At 34.1% G+C, this 19000-nt stretch overlaps 1 protein-coding gene across 9 annotated transcripts in view; it reads left to right on the top strand.

Annotated features, from left to right (window-relative positions):
* The window catches only part of Svil (Supervillin), a 224932-nt gene that overhangs the window by 191759 nt on the left and 14173 nt on the right, over positions 1 to 19000 (top strand). The gene's annotated exons all lie outside the window — the stretch shown is intronic.

The raw sequence follows: 19000 nt of genomic DNA, 5'->3' as shown, positions 1-19000 counted from the left end.
ATATACCTTCAACTGATAGTAAATTAAGTTCACATACTCATGCGCTTTAATATAGCTCCGTGAAACTCTATATCGTGAAAACCGAACTATACCTATGTCCAAATTATTTCGTGTAAAAGACAAAGCTTCAACTCAGCTTTAGACATCAACTTTAAATGACAAAGGCGATAAAGGTATTTATTTTGATAAAAGTTAAGTAAATACTATAAAATAAGCTTTGTAATAAATTATAGTTTAAAAAACTAAAATCGACATTTATATAGTTAATCGGACTAAAAAGCAATAGTTTTTGCAATCTAATAACTTTCCTATGAACTTAATCTCAATAAATAACGCTGTCTAGCGATTTGGTGATGTACTTTGTAGATCGATAACAGCATCACTTGGCTATGAAATGAAATTGAAATGAAATGAAATGAAATGAAATTTATTTATTGCAAGAATGTAGTACACAAAGATAGTTACAGCAATAGAAGTTCGTACATTCTACCATTACAATGGTGTGCAATCATGTCAAGTTGTAAAATTTAGAAAAAAAAAAAAACATAAAAATTAAAATTAAAAAATATTATATATATATATCGTATTAAGTTATTACATGTCATTTTTATTCTGTACATTGAAAATATTCATTGATGTCATAAAAGCAGTGTTGCATAAGCCATTCGGTAATTTTCCTCTTAAAAATGTTTAAGGTCAGATCTTTGTATTTGTCTGGTAAGTTGTTATATATTTTTATAGCTGTAAGATAAGCATTTTTCCTATATAATTCTAGTCTCGATTTTGGCATGAATAATCTAAATTTATTTTTGTCTGCATTCCTTCTTACATATTGATATTGGATTTTAAAATAGTGTGGGTGCTGCCTAACAAACAGACAGACCTCCCTAATATACATGCATACTAGGGGCAGTATTCGATACTTTTTAAATAAAGGTCTACAAGAATCCATCTGCCAAGCTCCACAAATGGCTCTTACGCATTTTTTCTGAATGCGAAATGCTTTAATTATGTCTACCGAATTCCCCCACAATAACAGGCCGTATAATAAAACTGAAGACACATATCCATGGTATGCACTGAGTGCTGCTTCCGTCGATACCATAAGCCGTATTCTTTTTATTGCAAACACAAACCTATCTAATTTATCACAAACATATTCAATGTGACCTCTCCAGTTACAGTTTTTGTCCAGTATTATTCCTAGAAATTTGATTTTCTCTACTTCTTCTATTGGAGTATTGTCATGAACTATATTTAGATTAATATGTCTTTTATTATAAGTTTGGAATTGAATAATTTTGGTTTTATTAATGTTTATTTTTAAATTATTATTTTTAAGCCAATTGGATAATTTATTAATTGTTAAATTTATTTCTCCTTCATAGGTATTATGATTTTTGCATTTAATTATGACTGTAGTGTCATCTGCGAACAAAATAGTTTTATGATCTGTTACATTTGTGATGTCATTTATATAAATGAGAAACAGGAATGGTCCCAAAACACTACCTTGGGGGACTCCAAAGTTATTTGTTAAAAACGTTGATCTTGTTTTGATTTTAGTTTTGTTATTATTTTCAAGTTTATTAATTTCAACGCATTGCTCTCTATTGTTTAAATAACTTTTGAGCCAATCGTTAGCTTTCCCTCTAATACCATATTTCTCAAGTTTATATATTAGCAGCTTGTGATCAACAAAATCAAATGCTTTCGTCATGTCTAATAAGACTGCTGTTACCGGCGTGCCTTCATCAATAGCTCCTGTGATATATTTTATTAAATCAAAACATGCAAGTGACGTGGTGCTATTTTTCCTAAAACCAAATTGTTCTGGTTTAAGTATTTCATGTTTTGTAACAAAGTCATAGAGTCTTACCAACATAACTTTTTCAAAGACTTTGGAAAACACTGGAATCAGTGTAATGGGCCGAAAATTATTCAGAGAAGTTTTATCTCCTGTTTTAAAAAGTGGTTTTACAATTGATTTTTTTAAAATATCAGGGAAACGTCCTTCTTCAAACGACATATTAATTATATGACACAGTGGGTCACAGATAAAATTTGCGCAAAGTTTAATGAATTTTGTATTTATGTCGTCGATTCCTGCTGAGTTGGTATTTTTTAGATTCATAATTATTTTATGTACTTCACTTGGATCTGTTGGTTTTAAGAAAAGTGTATAAGAAATATTATTATTAATTCTGGAATTAATGTAATCAATTTTGAATTCAAATTTATTTTTATTTGTCATATTTATATAGTAGTTATTAAATAATTCACATATGTCAGTTGGCTTTGAAAATATTTTATCATTATCAATTATTTCATTTATGTCCATATTTGATTTTCTGTTGCTAATATTATTGTTTATAATGTCCCATACGGCTTTACACTTATTTTTATTTTTGTCAATATACTTTTTACTTTGGAGCTGATGTGATTTATAAATGCATTTTTTTAAGATTGTGTTGTATTGTTTATAACTTTTTTTATGTAACTTTTTATCGTTACTTCTCCGTATAAATTTTAAGTATAAGTATCTTTTTGTTATACACGACCTTTTAATACCTTTGGTTAACCATGAAATTTTTCCTTGTTTGTTAGTCTTTTTTACGGTGAAAATTGGAAAACACAGATTGTACAATAATTTAAATAGACTATGAAATTTGCAGAAAGCTTCATTTAAGTTTTCTTGTTCATATATTTCTGCAAAAGTTATTGAAGAAATACAGTTATAGAATTTCTGAACATTAGATTTACTGAAGTCCCTAACATTCTCATACCAGCTAGTTAGTTCGTTTCTCTTATTAATATTTATTGTAAGAGTTTGCCCAGTTTCATGGTCTGAAAGGCCCAAGTAGTGAACCCCAGATTGAACCTGTTTTATATTAGACGCAAACTGATCGAGGCATGTTCCCTGTCTCGTCGGAGATTTTATGTGTAATTTTATATTAAAGTTTTTAAACATGTTAATTAGTTCAAGACAGTATTTATTAGGTTTCAAAGTATCTAAATTCCAATCCCCGCACAGTATAATCTTGTTTGATGCTTTTGAAAATCGTAGTAAGAGTCGTTCGAGTTTGTCACAAAAAACTTGGGGGCTACTAGTAGGTGTTCGATAGATGCAAAGAATAGTTATTTTTTGCGATGTAATTTCTATTCCCGAGCATTCAAAGTTAAAATTACTGACTAAATCATCCATGAATGTAATAGGCTTACAGTGTAGACAATTTTTAGTCAAAATACAGGTGCCTCCTCTTTTCTCACTTCGGGAGTATGACGAAACTAATTTATAACCCGGTATGCTGAAAAGTTGTTCCGTCCCCTTTTTTATAAAAGTCTCAGTTAAGCAAATTATGTCAATTTTATTTTTATTTTGGACAAATTCTGTAAGTGCAAAAATTATTTGTTCGGTTTTGTTTATAGCACCAGCTATATTCTGGTGAAATATAGTTAACGCATGAGTTTGTTTAGGGACGAAAAAATGTTGTATCGCTGTCTTTCGAGCCAAAATCTTCTTTGTTCAGAGTGTTTCGCGATTTACTCATATCTTTAATTTCACAAACACTTCTAGAACTAGACTCAGGTATAGATTTTTTGCTCATGCTCTGAAGCCTGGTTTCTAAGCGTTTTAGGAATTCAATTTCTACTAGCAATTTAAAACATAACATTCTCGTAAACTTTTTTGGGTCACTTAAAATAGTTTTTTTACAATACATTTCAATTAAATTACATTTTTTATAGTTATTGATTACCATTTTCATATTCTTGTTTAATATATATTCATTAAGATATGGGTTATGTTGAACATTAACAACAAAAACATCTTGATGCTGCAAAAGGTAGAGTGAGTTATTTAGATTAGATAAAAATTTGTATGGATGCTTATCATTTCCACCCATCGCCAATATCACAATGTCTCTGTTGTTAAGTGTTTTTTTCAAGTTTTCACAGGATCTCAATATTTCACTGCTATCTGCCCATGGTTTAATCATTCCAAATATCTCGAAAGTATAGTCATTTGTTTTTATTTTGTTCATTTGAAAATGATAGGCTAATCCTCGAGCATGTTCATCACCTATAATATATATGTGCCGCTTATCTGTATTGGTAGTGCAGAGTTCTAAGGAGTTATCAAGAGATATCGAATCTGACACTTGTATTTCTTCTTTTTGTTGTGATGATGACGGATTATGCTGCGGAGGAGTAGCAATTTTACTAGAAACTGTAGGTAGCCCGACTGATGTTAGTTCCTGGCCTTGTTGGCTTAATAAACCACTATTTTTCTTTGGTGTTTCGTTCAGACATTCGTTGTTGTCTAGACGGTGTGAAGGAGAAAGTCGCTTCTGAAAGCCTGTTAATTTCTTGACTGTCGGTGTAGCTGATCGATGTCTGGTTGAAATCGATACTGGTGTACTGGAGGTGGAGGCAATTGATACATTCTTAAGGAATTGTATAAGTTTGTTTTTTTCGGCAAGTTCTTCTTGTAATTGTCTACATTGGCTATTGAGGTTAATAATTTCTTCGTGAGCGCTTAAATTTTCACAACGCAGTACCTCAATTTGATGCCTAAGGTCTGAGATTTGAATATAATCCAATTCCGAGGTGGCTGGAACGCTTTTTGTTGACAAATTCAATTCATCAGTAGGCAAACTAGCAAAAGAAGTATTACAAGAATTTAAATTTGAGACATCCATGTCCGATTTCATTCTTCTCAGTGGTTTTCGAACGGTAATATTGTTGTAATCCATTATTATAGGTAGTGTGTTTCTATCTCAGCCGCTGCAATTACAATTTATTTGTTCTCCTTAGTTACATTTGTTTGTACAAACGGGATTTTGAAACTACAATCGTTGTGATATTTTTGTACTACGCTTATTTCTTCCACATTTCTTCAATTGACCAAATATAAAATTAAAATTTTTATGTTTAGAAAAAATAATTATTTTTTTCCTTTTTGTGAGGTTTGAACTGGGATCCCTCGAGCGCAAGCGCCACAATTGACCGCTAGACCAATGTTAGTGTACTCAGTAGCGTCGAAATGTGTGAATCGTATTTTGTTCGTGCGCTATCTTCTATAGTGTTCATTGGCCAATCGTCTTTAGCGCACTCAATTATCACCTTATATGGTAATCTGCTCGGTCGTGCAGCACTCTCGATGAATCATCAGCTTGTAGACACAAGTTGCACTATTGCTTCAATTTTGCTTAGGTGTTATTTTTAAAACTTTATTATTCACGCACACGTAGTTTTAATATCAAATTTGTAGGTCCAGTTGAACACTTGTACTTTTTATAGTTAAATGTTGTATCTTTCACGACAAATTGGTCACTCTTTACTCGATAATAATTTAAAAACATACGGAGCTCTGTTACGTCGTGCGCTCGTCGCGAGCGTCGCGGCGCGCTAATTAGTTATGATTTAGACCGCATCACATAGCCGCGGCGCCACCTACTACGAGCACCGCCTGGAAAATCGTTAATCCTGATCATGATAAGGACAAGGGGACAAAATTATCAAAATCTTTTGTTGTCATCGGTTCTTATTAATTGCTTAAAATTTTGTTCAAAAAATGCGTAGTAAAAAGACACCCAAATAATTAGTAATTTATAACTGACTATTATAAATGTCTATAATGTCTACCACGTAAAAAATAGCTATATGTTATTGCGGACTTTTATTTAGAACAATTTAAGAGAAATAATTCCACCATACATTACTTTTGTGTAACTTTAACAGTTTAGTCAGCGTACGTCAATACATCTCTCTTTATAAATTTTAGTCTGTATTTTATTCTCATGTACAAACTATATTATTGTATAGTTTCATTCAAATCTGTAAGGAGGAATTGGTAGGAAGTAGGATTAGTGGGAAAGTAGAATAGAACGAAGGTAGGTACCTATTTAATGTTGGTTTCACTAAGCGGGTTTGAACAATGTGGTTGAAATTGTTTATTAGTATTTATGGTGGATCTTTATTCTGGTGGAATATGCCTACTCGAACAGACAATGAATTTTTTAGGTAAAACAGAGAAATTTAACAAATCATTCGTTAAAGACTTGAGGAGTTATTCTGTATTAATAATACATAACAATTAATTATAGCGTAGCTATAAGAAGTTCAAATTAAAAAGCACAGGTTCGTAGCTACAGTTACTGCGAAATTTTTCAGCGGCACATCGACGTCGTATTAATGAACTGAAGCACGAAATTTCTCCATTAAAGCACTGTAACTGTAACACACCTTTAAAGTTTTATTTAAAGACCCGCATTTCAAATTATTGTATACGTTTTTTCATAAATAATTTGCAACTCGTTATTAATAGTGAGACAATTTCTTTATTTTAAAAAGTAACTTTCCACACTTATTTCGTAAAACTATTAACGCTATTACCACCTTACTGTCTAAGGCCGCGTTTCCCAACCTGTGGTCCGCGGACCCCTGGGGGTCCGCGAGTATATGTATGGAGATCCGCAGTGACATCTCTGGACCATACATAAATCGCTCATTTAATGCAAAAAGGCCGCTTTACTGCTTTTTTCTACCTACCTATGTGAAAAGGCATTCTCTACTCTTGTTTATACATAAAACAAGTAGAATCTGATTTGAGATTACAGCTTAGTAGCAACATCAACGCGAATATCTCTGATTTAGTTGCAAAAAAGCAACCTTCACATTATTATTTTTTTCATAATTTTTAAAATAAACAGTTATAATTACCTTCTGTATTTGTTTTTTTTTTGTATTTGTAATAACTATATAACGTGAAAACTGTACTTGATTTCCTAAGGGTCCGTGGACTGAAAAAGGCTGGGACACGCTGGTCTAAGGTAATGGAACGTGTGCTTAATACCATGCTGTAATCGTATCTCGAAATTAATGACCTTCTTAGTGACCAATAGTTAGGTTTTGGAAAGAATCGTTCTTAGAGGCCTCCTCATTTATGCCACAACTATATGGGAACAGGCAATCGAGAAGCATGGTGGATCACTAGCTGTGTCTCTCGATATATATGTAAGATATATATATATATATATATATATATATATATATATATATGGTATATATATGTATATATGGTCTCGATAGGGTCTGGCATAACGGGCTCCTTAGTAAGCTACCCGCATATGGGATTTGCAAAAACTTTAAAGCGATCGGTCTATCCGCGTTGTGTTGAACGGATGCTCGTCTGAAGAGTTGGCGATAAATGCCGGTGTTCCTCACGGGTCTATTCTCTCCGTGACCCTATTTCTTCTGCACATTATTGACCTCCTGAAACCAGGCATTGTCGTGGAATGTTACACCTACTGCCCAAGCTAAAAAAAGACTAGATCCATTTGCAAAGGGAGGCCATGGTCATACGTATAAACGAAACCCTTAAATGCGTTTCCGGATGGGGTGTGGCGAACAGAACCTTCTTTAAAGCTTCTAAGACTCAAGCATGTCTTTTCACCAACAAACGGATTCCTATTCATTAGGCCCCTAGCTTTAGAAATCAGGCTATACCGATCTCTGATTATCTCGAGATGTTAGGTATGGACTTCTCTCCCACTCTCAATTTCGGTCGCTTCATTGAGTCCCGAGTCAAAACAGCTGCTCGAAAACTTAGCATCTTAAACAAAGTGAAGCACTTTCTTACACCTATGCAAATGCTTACGCTATACCAGGCGCGAACCCGTCCGTGTATGGAATACTGCTGTCACCTATGGGATGGTACAGCTAAGCATCAATAGACGCACTTGACTCGGTTGAGGAACGGGCCAAGAGGCTTCTTGGGAATGAGTCGCTAGTTAAAGCCAGGCTCCAAGACCTACAATAACCTTCGGCGGGTGGCTCGCCTTGCGGTTTTCTGCCGAATTCATTTTGGAGAGTGTGCGCAACAGGTTCACGATCTAGTTCGGACGTCTAGACACACGGCAGGCTACCCCCCTATCAAGTGAACCTTACTCTGGTTCGGACGAAACGTTTTGCTTCTTCATTTCTAATACGAACCGCCAAGGAGTGGAAAGCCCTGCCGGCATCTGTGTTTCCCAATGAATATAATCCTAGGAGTCTTCAAATCAAACCGCTGTCCTTCCCGAGGTCGTATGCTGTACGGTTTGAGCTCCCACTCTTGACGCGCGCAACCCCGGAAACCCCTTTTAGTCGCCTCTTACAGGCAGGGGATTCCGTAGCCCTATTCAGGTCCAGGGACTACAGGGACAGAAACTCCGCTGTCTGTATGTCTGTCACGGGGCTCTATCTCATGATCCGTAATAGATAGGCACTCGATTTTTTTAAGAAGTGCTTGTTTTAACATGGTTGCTGTAACAAGTAATACTTATTTAACAATGTCGGTGTATTGCCCGTACTCAATGATATCTTTTATTTTCAATCTGGTATTGAATAAGAAAATATTCGGCAACTGACAATTTTTAGGTGCCTTCAAAGGCCTATACAAAGTATATTTCATTTTAGTACTTTCATCTTACATTTTCTTTTAGTTATGTTGCAGTCTTTTAATACTTACTTGTAAGTAAAAAAAATATAAAGCGGAATAGTCACCATTCATGATTTTCATTAAATGAATCATAGCTTCCTATTATGGTAAAAGTATTACCGTAAAAATATTTTTATTAAGAGTAAACATGTAAATGCCCTTAAAAGTTAAGCGGCGGCCATTAATTACGGTCGGCTGTAAATAGTTTATTTAATAAAACACTAATTACTGCTGAGTTTGGAACTGAAAGCGTTCAACCAAGGTAACTATACGAATACTTGTGCACTGTAACAGTGCATCTATTTCAAAAGGAACAGTGTTTAAAATTGGATACCAAGTTATTCTGAAAACGATCAGGTCACGGTCCATTTCCTGTTTGGGCAAACGTTAACCCTTAACGATCGCTGTGTTCCGCTTGTGCCCTTCACGTCGCATTTGGGTTACTTGAAAGAAGATTGATTTACAGATAAAATTATCTATCGAGTAGTTCTATTAGATCTTCTTACAGTAGAGCTGATATATTCATTGCGTCTTTGATTTTCTTTACATTTTGCCATTCAGAAGTAAAACAGCAATAAAACTCATGTCAACTCGAAACCAGTTGCTCATACGAAGTATTAATGTTACTTTGGCTTCGCTAATTTTTTTATACTTGTTCATGGCACTATTTAACTCAACAAAGTCCCAAAACCCGTACCTGAAGTAATTGATTTTCAATAGTAGTGATTAATCATAGCGATTAACTTACTCTGATTATGCTCCGTTTTGAAGCGAAACATATTATTTTATTTCTTGCGTCTGCACGCATCCTTTGTGAGAGGTATGGTGGTATATACGAGTATACATGTTTTAAAATATATACCATCATACATATAGGTGGCGGATTTTTGCGAAGTAGTTTTAATCCTAACTCAATAACATCATTCATAAACTCAATAATAATATATTTAATATTTAAAAACTATTAATAGGTTAACACGCTGTAGATAGAATAGAAAAATTTAAAAATAATTTTCCACAGCTTTCCCCGTTCTTACATTTTAAATGCAAAATAACACCACACTGAAAGTTCAGCCTATCTTTAAACGATGACACTCATCTATTTTTGGATGGCCCAAAATGCCAGTTGCTCGACCTTTTCATAACATTTTGCTTATCATCTGCTTTGATGTAAAATTCCTGTAAATAAACTAGTTTTGGGTCAGAAGTCGAAACCAAAATGATTCTATGAACTCCAGCTACGAAATTATATATAACAGCGCCATCTCTGCGGTGTGTGTGAAACTATGTTAAGGAACTAGCGCGTCTGGTGAGTGGTAACACATAATAAATATGGCGGCGGGTATTTTTTGAATGATTCTATATTGAATGCCAATGGAATGGAGTTTTAGGTAAAGTCAATCTACAATTTATATTTAGGTCTAAAAATTGAAAATATGTAATTACAAAAAAAAAACAGCTGTAATCGGGGTACTAAAACACTACCACGTGTATGGTATGTTTGTCAGTGCGTAAGTATCCACGTCATATCCACGAGGGAGCATGCGAGCGGAGTCCCGAGCGGAAGCTCATTTATTATAAGATACTTACCTTGAAGGGCAAACGAGTTGAAACGAGTTAAAGGTAACCTAACCTAAAGCCTTCCGATCTGCATAACTCAGTCCTTGTCGCCATACAAGGCGCAGCTCGCAGTAACCCTCGCCTTATCGGCGGTGCGGAAAGAGGTCGCAGTGTCCAAGCGCGAACGTGTGATCCGATTACAATCGACCACTTCCGACGCGCTGGACCGTTGTAGTGTTAAGGTTACGGTCCGGATTATATTGATAGCGTCGATATAGTAGGTACTTAAGAGCAAAAATTACGTTTCTTACTCTTACTCTTTATGTTACTGAATACTAAAGTTCTGTTATACTTACGATACTTCCATTAAATTTACTTGACCTTTGCGAAATTCAAATATACCGAAGCAATCGCCACCGTTCCGCTCTTAAATTTGCTTGATACATTTGTTTGCTGCTATTTTGCTGCCTTTAGTTTACAGAATGTGGCTTGGTCGAAGTTTGTTATTCGTCGCATATGGTCAAAAGTAACACGTATCCGAGATCTAACACGTACAGATAAAAAACTATTGAATAATTACATACTATCTGTCTGGCAGTGTGCATTTTAAATTCAGACGAATTGCAAAACATCATAGTTATGACGAATGTTGTTACTGTACAGATGTCAGTAACCGCAGCCCGCAAGCAATATGCACAGATAGCTAGGCCCTTAGCGTCACGATCGGCATACGCGTACGAGTAGGACTGGTTTAGGGCAGGTAAAGTTACAAGTTCGCAGATTTCTTTCCTCTACGTCCTTTTGCAATAACTCTCCTTGGGAGTTTGGACAAGTCTGGGTGTGTGTTTCTTTCTCCGTTAGTGAACAACTCAGATTCGATTAACTTTCACTGTGACTGTGTATTCATTGATATTTTGGAAATATGCCGCATTTTATTTTCAATATTATGACTTGTCAGAAGTTTATTCCGGGTGACTTGATCACAAACATTAATCACCGACATTGGACACGTTCCCAACGCGAATCAAACATCGTCTGGAAGTATTTGTGGTCACTAACCGTTATTAAAATAGACTGGAAAGTGGCCAAAGTGCAAAAAACACGGGAACTTCTAAAACATGCGCATTTTATTTGTATACTAACATAAATTCGCTATACTCTGCTGTGTCATTGAAAGTATGAACATCGTTATAGAGTATTTGTAAATGAATTTGTGCAATTTTATACAGGTATTCATACTAATAGGAGTTCAACTTGCTGCCAAATCTCACACTCCTTCGTGCGCGCACTGTGCTATGCAAAGTTCTAAACGTAACAATTTATAGATTTTCCTTTAACTTTATAGTGACTTAATCGAATCTAGGTACTTCGTTGTCTTATATTATATACAAGACAACGAAAAACATTTTTATACATGGAGAAACAATCTAGAACAACATTCTTTATTGCATTACTAAGACTAACCCTAATACGCAGTTGTGACTCACTAGTGACATTCACCTTTGTACAAAGTTCCTTATTAGGGTCCCGTAGCCAAATGACAAAAAGTTAACTCTTATAATTTCCTCTTGTCCGTATGATATGATTCGCTTTCACATTTTGTAAGAGAAATTGGAAATACATAATTATTTTTGCTGTTGATCATTTAATGGGTTTTGCCGATTATACATAGAATTAATCAGATTACATATCCTAGTGACAAACACATGAACAGATATCTTGAATAGACCTCATATCATTATTAGACTAGCTTTAAGTTTAAGCACTATAGTCCAAACTCGCCTCACTCTATGGGATAGTAATAGATTGATGATACATTTGGTACTAGCTTCTTTGTAGAACTATTAATATTTTTTCCCAATGCGATGAAAATATTGTTATATTACAATAAGTTAAAACATATGGTTTCGAACAAATGTTCGTTCATCTTAATGCCTTTCTATTTCACATGTGCGAGTTTACCAAATAAGTATAATTATGACATACTTTTTTGTTTTGAATTTTTATACTCTGCTAAAAAGAGGACGTCATTATATTTGGTGAAAAAGCGTAACAATGCAAAATTGAAAAGATTAAATAAAATAAACGTATTTCTAATAGCAATTGGACACATTCTGGTGGCTTTTGTAGTTTATACTAAATATATATTTTGAAAAATTAGTCTGAACTCTAAAATATCATAAAAAAAATAAATTCGATAACCCTTTGTTTAATTCTTATAGTATGTAGTTATATTAAAACCCGGTTTGGTTACTATGTACATATTAGCGTCAACATTCCTGAGTGGAATTTACTCTGTATTACGAGATATCTAATTATGCAATGAAGTGTGCTTGTAAAGTTATAAATTATTTAATAATACGCCTATTATTGGCCTTATATTTGCATAATTGCAGTGGTGATCTTGAATTTTAACTTTACTGCACTTACTTACATTAGTTACAAAAGATATGCAATAATCAAATCACAAGATTTATGCTCATTATACAGCAAATTCAAATTCCCCATACTGAACATTGTAAAATATGGTAAAAAATGATACTACCTACTTCATAATTTTTCGTACCGTTGAACGCCCAAAAGCAAGGATTAGGTGTGGTACTTAAAAAATTCAAATTTGAAACAGTCATGTCAAATAACATATGCCTTAAGATCGTAATTTTATTAAATAGCCATGTGATGTTGTGGTTAGTCATTCGCTAGATATATTTATGAGTCTTTAGGAAGATTTTTTGTGGTACTATTTTAGCGTGTTACATTTATGATAATACTTTTTTGTTATAAAACTCCTCATTAATGATCATTTCAAAAACAATAAAGGAAGTATTCAGAATTTTCTTTACGTTTTCTTTAAACATTTATAGCCAATCAAAGACAACACGACTTATATATTTAGAGAAGAAATTGTTATAACTAACGATCGGTATCGCTTAAAATTATTTCTCGTGCCTATTAACTTTTTGTATCCATTATTCTTCAATGCGTTAACTGCCATACAACAATTTTCTAGCAAACAATTATCGGCGATAATATGGATAATCGTTGTGGATATCCTCGTCAGAATCCTGTTACTTTACAATCGGCACAATTATACGGACCAAGTTAATGATAGTGCATATTATATTTTACCAAAAGTGTTATTTATGTTGCACGCACTCGACAATGACCCATCCGTTCGGTCAGACTGGTTGGCACCTAGCGCTCGCAGTCGCCACTCAGTTGTTTTGACGGCCGGTCAACGTGCGCGCGCGCCGACCGCGTTAACCCTACGTGAATCTGCTTTTAAAAAATTTAAATAGCTTTCACGACAAAACGGATCATTCGAACGTACACGCGGCTATAGCGCCGGTGGAATTAATTGTTTTTTTTAATAGGTAGTGTTAACGTGCGTGTTGGAACTTAGTTATAATACTCCGCGTCGCCGTTTAAGGTTTTATGGTGGTCCGTGCAAGCTTTTAAGATGATTCATCGGACGCAAGCGTTTTGATTGCTGGACTGTACTCCACTCTTCAATTGAGATTAATGATTGTGTTTATTCTCGAGTTTAGTGCTATACGTCTGTCCGTGTAGTATTTCTGAGCGAATCACTATCGTTCGTTATCACAGATTAATCTGCCGCTAGTGTGTTTAAGAAAATTCTTACCAGCTAAATTTAGCCTTGCAATTTTATCAGATTAGATTGGAGATAGGTTAACAACTTAATATTTCGATTGGAGATGGTGTGATCTGCAAAATCCAAGTTTTATTACATTACGTGACATAAAGATAATTTATCGATAATTTCGCTCTCTTTTTCTGAGTATGCAGAAATTATTGTTTGATTAATTCTATCAAAACATTACAAAATTTGGATTTGTATCTGTATACTAGAAAAATGTTATCCATTTTTAAGCTAGTGATGGTATCATCAGTTTTAGGTTGAAATTTGACATCGCACTGATCTGTCCTGTCCCTGTAGTCCCGGGACTAGAATAGTGCTACGGTATCCCCTGCCTGTCGTAAGAGGCGACTAAAAGGGGGCTTCTGGGGTTGTGGGCGGCAAGAGTGGGAGCTCGAAGCGTCCAGCAAGCAAACCCGGGAAGGACGGCGGTGTGTGTGGCCAGCAGCAGCGTAAACTGCTCCCCCCAAGGCAGAGCCCGATATCACATCGCACTCGGAGGACTCCGGCTGTGTTCTATCGGAGATCCCGGAGTTCTCCACCAAGCGCTGAGGACGGCCACCGGGGGGGTTTTAATGCGGTAAAAATACCACATAGCCCAGCGTCGTTCCCACGTCGTCGTTGGTACCTTTTGAAGGTTTCCCCCTGGTAAACAAAAAAGGACTGATCTTTTCATAAAGCTTAGAAACTATAGATTTGTAGACGATTTAGTATAGATAATGAAACCAAAAAAATAAGACATTTATTGAAGCTGGATTCTATTAAAACTTTTAACACTTCAACTTAATTGTTTTAAAACAATTAAATTAGTTGAATTTTGTAAGATAATTATACTGTTTTAAATGTGCGTACACCCTACTTACACTCTTTCTACCTTGCCCATATCAGTTACAAAGCATTGTTGGGCGAATAAACATTGGGGTCAACAGTTTCTAAAGTGAACCTACTGCTGCTTATTATGTATGCAGTAAACATTGACCTATTCTACACTTGTACTAAGACTGATAAATGCACTCCTTTTACGGAACCAAACAGGATTGCTTATGCAAATCATAATAAAATACATGAAAATCAATTTAGTTGAGGTATATTTATTTTTGTCATTATCTGTTACTGTTGTTTAATACAAGCACGCTATTTGTATTGAGAGCAGTGCAGTATTTATAACGAGGACGTAGCCCTAAATAATAAATAACTAGGTCGGTCTCTTGGCTATGATAATTTAGTAATTGAAGGATCTTTTATATTTGTAATCTCTAGACATGTTAGATTGCAGTCGCATATTAATCGAAAAGTTCTTCTTACCAATATTTTAACCTACTTGTTCGATCCTTTCGTTTTCTTATGACGGTGTCTATGCTACATGTTAACTTATATACTTTTGAACGGTTTATAAAAATCGTCAGTATTGTTATGTTAAATGTTAATCGTATCGGTCACGTCTCGTCATTTTAGCAGATGGGTGAGAGATTAGAGAACGTTTGTATAATTACTACTTACTTCGTATAATTATTTCAGTAGAATTAATTTGTAAGAAGTGGCCGATTCTTTATTTAACTTTTACATTTCGTACCAGGTTTTTTTTCCAAAGCGCTGATAAAATAAATTACTACCAAATTTTTTATTTATTATCTACGATGTATAAACCGTAACAAAAATACAACAATTTCGAAATACTAGGGATTATTTTAAAAAGCTTTCAAATAAAAATAATTTAAGCTACGTGTATAAAATAAAAGAAACACGAGTGGGCAGATATTGATACCGTGACCTTAGTTCAGCGTCAATCGTTTCCTATATCTGTATCGTCGGCTAATAAACATCAATATAGATTTTATGGGTGTTATGACATCTTTTTATCATCGCCCTGTATGCAACGGAAAATATTGTAAGTAACGATTCTAAAGAGGTACAACTATAGGCCAATTTCTTGGATGCCAAATCTCGGAGTCAGTCCATTTCGTGATCCTGCGACTACTGATGTGACAGTATTTTAAGGATTTATGCCGCTGATTTCGAATCTATTTAAGTGATATACCAGTCGAAATTTAATCAATATCTTACAACAAGCAATATCCGTGTGTTATAAGAAACGAAGCTTACATATTAACCGATATAAAAATGATGTGTAAACAATTTAAGCTTTGCCAACGCATAGCTGTTCCAAATTGTCATCATATATCGTCTGGCGTTTAATTAAGTTTTAGCCTCAACTTTTTTGCAATAAACCGTTTAAGGCAGGGACTACTTTACGTATTAGGAAAGTCGCGTTCATCTTTTAAATGTGTTAAGAGAACTCAATGTGAGGAAAACACTCATGATTTTCCTTGTGACCTGTACGACATTTAAACTGTTCACGGTGAAAATAGCTATGTAATAATTTCGTTTCAATATATGACTGAATCATGTTTTGCTTTTATAAATAAGCTTTAAAACCCTGAAGTCTCTGGATTATTTTTTATAAGTTTATTCATTTTATAAGTATTTAAGTAAACGGTAAAGCAATACAATACAAATAGTATAGACATACATACTACACAAAGGATTGCTTACTTTGTTTTCAAAATTTTAAATGTTCTTATATATTTTACATTCTTTTTGCCGTCAGGGTTTATGCTGTCATCATGTGAATTGTATAATTATTATTGAGCTTTACGTAGAACTATCTGATTAAGAGGTTGAAAAGGAAGGAAGGACAAAACTAAGGAAAACGATGTAATTATCCAAAATATGCCCTTTTATTCACTGACATTGTCATGTACGGTATAAATATTTAATACCTTAACCGACGTAACCAGTTAACATTGAGAATTGATCTCGTATTACATTACAACTAGATATATTATTGTATCTATTTTTTTCATTGTCTGCGGTATATGCACACGGAATCCTATTGCAACCTTGTTATCTCCTGTCACATTATCGCTACTATTATTTTTTTATTATTTGTAGTAACATTTTTTTTCAAAATCGTGTCTTCTTATAACCATGACCATTATTTTGCCGCTTTTCATTTTATTTATTATTTACATTTCACTTAAGTGCTCTACAACACCATTGTTTATTTTACTTTTTTAATACTCAAGGTTGTGTTGACCACTAGGTACTGGTTTCGGCACACCTACAATTCTCAGTCTTCGCATCACATACGATGCGTCATGTGTATTTAATATACATATGCCAGCAGATATTTTCCAACGCACTAGGATCTGCGTTTGAATCATTCAGATTGTGTCCACACCGCTTGGCTCGGTTCGTTCGACGTCAGTTTGCGTTTGCTAATAACTCTTCGCGGTCGTATTATGTATTTCCCATAAATGTTTCCTTATTTTTGAAAATGCTATTTGAACACATCGAATAATTACTTGTGTTGTACTATCTTGCATTTTGTTTTTGAATATTTTATATTTTGCCAGTTGTGAACATATCGCGAACGCTAACAATGTGTGGATCTTAAAAGTGCAAAAACAATTAATGTTTCGTTATCAGTTAATAGTGCGTGATTCCAAGGATCTGCAAGTGAACTTATTCTAGTCAGATGATGTGATTGAAAAAATATTCAAGATGATTTACGAAGTGATAATTGGATTCTTGGCATTTTTATACTTAATATGGAAATTTTTACTTGGCGGCAAGCAAGAGAAGAACGCTTCATTAAATTTAAATAATAACAAAGAGTGCACAACCATATTAAAAGAAAACGAATTTGTTAAGTCGCCTATGCAAGTGACTTTAAAAGGTAATCTATCTAAGCACAATGTGGACTATTCTGAGATAAATACCTCTTCTAAAAATCTTACTCCTATAATTGAAAGCTTAACAGAAAAATCAGAGGAACTTGAATACGATTTTGATGATAAGAGAAATCTCATTGCTAATATATTATTGAAACGAGAAGATGATGGCGTTGAAAATTTGTGTAAACGAGACAGCCCACCGAAGGAAAGGTTTGCAGAATTCTTAGAAAAGACCGTTTTAAATGATGACAAGTTGCAATCCATCATACAAAATTTGTCATTAGATAAATCTGAAACACTACCGTCTGCTCAAGCATTTGACTCACAATATGAAAACAACATTTGCACAAAAAATTCAAATGTGGATAATTCTGCAGATAAAGAAAATAAACCTGTGCAAGACAAAGAAACGACTCACATTACACATGAATCTGCTGAGCGAGACTCAGAATTTATTGAATGTAATGGGACATCCGAAAGTAAACCTTTATTATTGAGAAGATTGCAAAAACAATCAGGACTACCAACTGGACTTAATTTCGGATCAGTAATAGGAGAACTAAAGTTGAAAACAAAAAACACCGAGGGTTTGAAACCTGTTTTTAGGAAATTTGATATCGACACCATCGACAATGTTCAGGCATGTATTTTAACCGACTTTCTTATTTAATTAGATATATTGAACAAAACTTTGAGAAAACCTTGTCTCTTGTGCCATCATTGATATGGTAAACTGAATCAGTATGATATGGTAAACTGAAGGATATACGAGTAGTAAGGTACATATATAGTAATCAACTGACTGTAAATAAGAAATTTGCGTAGAAGATGCCCGTGAAAAATAATCGTAATCGAACATTGCATTTCGATATTTTGTGTTTCCGTATAATAACTACACATTAGTAAATTAAGACTTAATGCATATGTATAATATGTGTTATGTATATGCCTATAAAACTTAGTGAAATTTCATTATGATTTATATAACAGTAGGTGTGATTCAACTTATAATTACGCACACACGTAACAATAGGGTTTGAATTACATGCTGCAAGGAAGATGGCATTGATTGCAATCTTTCACACTATTCTACGCTATAAAGCGTGTCAGTGCACTGTCATAGATACACTAGATTAGATAATTTTGAACATAAAAACCTTTGATGTAAATGTATGTAATACTATCAGAGTATGCAGTGAACTATTACAATTCTGTTATCTCATGCTTTTTAAGGATGAATGAAACAGATAATTTTGTTTGTCCGCACTTTTAGGAAATAACATTTTTTATTCCATAATTGTTATTGAGCTATAACCATTATGCGACTCTCAGAATAATTAGTTGAAAGTTACATTATAAACTATCTTATATATAAAATTCTCGTGTCACAATGTTAGTTACTGTACTCCTCCGAAACGGCGTTACCGATTTTCACCAAATTTTATATGCATATTCTTTAGGTCTGAGAATCGGTAGATAGTAATCTATTTTTCATACCCCTAAGTGATAAGGGTTGTTCAAATGTTCACCCTTAACAATTTTTTATTTATATGGCAACACAAC

Source organism: Epargyreus clarus, unplaced genomic scaffold (assembly GCF_041222505.1).
Source record: "Epargyreus clarus isolate Ecla_fem2 unplaced genomic scaffold, WU_Ecla_fem_2.2 ptg000034l, whole genome shotgun sequence".
Lineage (NCBI taxonomy): Eukaryota > Metazoa > Arthropoda > Insecta > Lepidoptera > Hesperiidae > Epargyreus > Epargyreus clarus.
The sequence above is the reverse complement of the archived record's forward strand: the minus strand, read 5'-3'. Positions and strand labels throughout refer to the sequence as shown.